Consider the following 4,132-nt stretch of genomic DNA (forward strand, 5'->3'; position numbering starts at 1 on the left):
TTTCTTTCTTTGGGAGACCAGTTTTATTGACGTCATCAGGCAATCGAAACGATGCAGTATCTCATATTGAATTTCATCGGTGAGCCGATCAAGCGTAAATCTTGTATTAACTGTCGATTCCGAATAAAGATAAGAAATCGTTTAGCATCGTTTTAATTTCGATCGGAAATAATTTGACAGAAAATTTAATCGAAATTGTTTATATACGTTCTTTTATATATCGATGATCTTTATCGATCTTAAGATTTTAAGAGATATCATATTTAAAATGGAGTAGGTGGATCTGACGACGATTATAAATCCGTAACCTAAATTCATCTATATTAGATTTTCTTCACACAAGCTGAATAAATATACCAAAAATACGAATCGTGTTTTATAGATTTGTCTCTCTCTCTCTATCTCTCTCTCTCTCTCTCTGTGTGTGTATGTGTGTGTATTTATCTCACTCTTTTACTCTAATGCGTCATCGCGATCGAATTTTTATATATTTATTTATTTTTATCTTAATACAAAATAAATAAATAATTTTATATTACCTATTAAAATATTATAGATCGTAATATTTATCTTAAGAATATATTAATTAATTATCCATAATATTTATCTTTAGAAAGATATATATACACATACACACATATATATATATAATATATACAAAAAAAATGAGTTGTTAATAATTAATAAAAAAAACAGAAAAAGAGAGGCAAAGAGAGAGAGAGAGAGAGAGAGAGAGAAAGAGAGAGAGGTATGAAACAAGAAAAAGAAAAGATAAAATAAAAGTATGTAAAATAATTATATAGATATACGAAGTAACTCTTTTAAAATAACGGGATTATCATTAAACGAGTAAAATGTTGCAATAAACGATGTTGAACTTTGTGCCGTTCGCCATGACATTTTCGTAGAAATTAAATCGTAACGATAAAGTAAGAACGATTAAAAAAATGTTAATTAAATAAATAATATTCTGACTTTTATGTTATATAAAATATATAATATAATACTTGTAATATTCAATCACAAAACTGTATGTAAATGATCATTACATTTATTATATTGAATAATATATTATTATGTATATATATATATATATATTATTAATATTAATATATGGTAAGCAGAATAATATCATATAAGCAATAATACTTTGTATATCAAATATTTATATATCATATTCTATAATATATTCATTACCACAGTATACTTTATTACTATTTATTTAAATACTACTTCTTATTTTATACATAACTTCTTAATATACTTCTTATTTTATATATATATATATATATATATATATATATCATAATAATCTTTGTAGTAAAATGATCGATAAAAAAAAATCACACGATCAATTCACCCACTATAATAATAATTATTATTATTACTATTATATTTATTATATAAAATTGATAGAACGAAACAAAGAAAAAAAGAAAAGAAAATAGAAAAAGAAAAAACTAATAACAAAATAACACGAAATAAATTATTCAATAGAAAATTATTATTATATTACTCGGTGTTATATTCGGTGATGTTAAAGTTAATCTTAGAGCTCGAGTTCTTATACAGTTACGATACCGTACGATGTCGATCGGTTACGCATTCGAGTCATCCTACTTTGAATACAAAGAATAAGAAAGAAAGAAAAAGACAGAGATACTCATATACATAGACAGAAGGTGACAGAAAAGCAAACAGGAAGAGAAGAAAGAGAGAGAGAGAGAGAGAGAGGGAGAACTCGAATAAAATATATTTAAATAATATCGAATTACATTATTCGTAAATGTTTTATGAAAATTCGATCGTTCTGTATCGTTTGTAAGAAATTAAAAGTAAATAAATTAACGAATGTATTAAAATAAGATTAATGAATTAAAATGAAATGAATTACGAGGAAACTCGTGATGTCTTTCTTTCTTTCTTTCTTTTTTTTTTTTTTCTTTTATTTCTCTCGCCTCTTTAAAAATTCTCATTAAAAGTTCCGTATTGAAGTGATGATCGAAAGATAAAAAAGAAGAGCAAGACAAGGAAAAGAAGTTAATAGATCTATCTATTTCTATTTCTCAATTCTATTTCTATTTGTATTCTTTTTATTAATTTTTTTTTTTTTTGCTTTTCGTGTTTTCCTCGATCGAAGTTTTAAAATTCGGAGGAAGTTTTCTTTTTTGTTTCTTTCTTTTTCTTTTTCGTTCGATCGATTAGTTCGTTGACCTTGGTAAGAACCGAAGAGCACACGAGGTTCAAGGTCAACGCACTTATTCGCGATTCGTAGGACGATACCAGCCGATCCTTCTTGAACCTTTCGAAAGGATTACTCTGATATGTCATTTTTGTTCTACCTTCGTCATTGCATTAGTTTTATCTAGTTTCTTTTCTGTTAAGAGAGAAAGAGAAAGAGATATTTAATGAACTCATGATTCTTCTATGAATGTTTAATTTAATACGTATGCATTTTTAATTATTTCATTGTTTAATTGAAGAAAAAAAAAAAAAAAAAAAAAGAAAAAAAAATCAAACCTATATTCTAAATTTAATTATATCTAAAATTTGAATTCCGTCTATGTGCGTGTGTGGATGTGTGCGTGCGTGTGAATTGAATTGAATTAAAATTGAATTCAATATCGAAAATTACATAATGTTAAGATATGAAATTTCTTTATAATAAAATATGATTATAATATAATATATATGTGTGTGTGTGTGTGTGTGTGTGTACATATATTTTGTATTATTATATTAAATCTAATATTATTATTATTATAATTAATTTCATATAATAATTTAATATGCTAAATATCATGATAACAATATTAAATTTATTACTATTAAAAATATCATATTGTATAATAAATTAAAAAAGAAATATATACACACGCATACATATATATATATATATATATATATATATATATATATATATACATAAATAAATGTATTAGAGTATCACTATCGCTTATATAATATTTTTATCATTATTACTGTTATTACTTTATACATACAATCAACCTTGAAATTATAATCGTGATTAAAAAATAAATTCATAGAGCTAGCCAAGACAATTCAAAAATACTCATTCATGGAATATTTATCGTAAGACAAGGTCGAGACTTATGCAAGCCGATAAACACAAACAAATAAAAAAAAAAACAAATAAAAAAACAAACAAGAATTCAAACAAGTAAGTAAACGTGCAAGTATGCAATAGAAGAATTTCTTTTTTCGTACTTTTATCTCTCTCTCTCTCTCTCTCTCTCTCTCTCTCTCTCTCTCTCTCTCTCTCTCTCTCTCTCTTTCTCTCTTTCTCTATTTCTCTGTCATATTCGCATACATACACGCATACAAACGCATCAATGTACACACGTACGCAAATATATATAATAGTAACAATAGATCGACGTAAATTAGCAAGTAATAGTATTGAGAATATTTATGAGAGGAATTTCCTTACTAATAATAAATGGAACCGGTGTAGACACGAAGTTCCGTTCGATTTCCATCGCATCCCATTGTAAAAGCTGTAATTAATTCGTTCCAATGCTAAATATGTTTATACATATGTCAAAACGCAATATATATCGTGATTGGACTTACGTATATATATATATATATATATATATATATATATATATATATATATTAATACGTACAAATGTGTGTGTGTGTGTGTGTGTATGTGTATTAGAAAATTGAATCAATTATAATTCTCTATGTCATAATCATTTTACTCCAGATATTTATAAAATAAATATGTATATGCATCATTTTTTATTTATTTCGATCGTGTCATTATACGATATAGTCATTATACGATGAATGTTTGACAATGAAGTTGTCAAATAAGGGATAAAGAGATAGAAAGAAAGAAAGACAGAGAGTACATTTATATTTAATTTTTGTTAATAAAGAAATTTAGAGAGAGAGAGAGAGAGAGAGAGAGAGAGAGAGAGAGAGAGAGAGAGAGAGAGAGAGAAAAGAATGAAAAATATTTATAAGAATACACGAATAATATATATATATATATATAATAATAACAATAATAATAATACATATACATTTATATAAATACGTGAAATAAATAATTATCATATAAACTTTTAGAACGAAATTATGATTAAATAAAAAAAAAAAA

General features: G+C 24.9%; 1 protein-coding gene across 1 annotated transcript in view; it reads right to left on the reverse strand.

Annotated features, from left to right (window-relative positions):
• LOC122635039 (DNA-binding protein D-ETS-4-like) overlaps positions 1 to 4,132 on the reverse strand; it is a 55,854-nt gene that overhangs the window by 12,470 nt on the left and 39,252 nt on the right. The gene's annotated exons all lie outside the window — the stretch shown is intronic.

This window comes from Vespula pensylvanica, chromosome 17, assembly GCF_014466175.1.
Source record: "Vespula pensylvanica isolate Volc-1 chromosome 17, ASM1446617v1, whole genome shotgun sequence".
NCBI lineage: Eukaryota > Metazoa > Arthropoda > Insecta > Hymenoptera > Vespidae > Vespula > Vespula pensylvanica.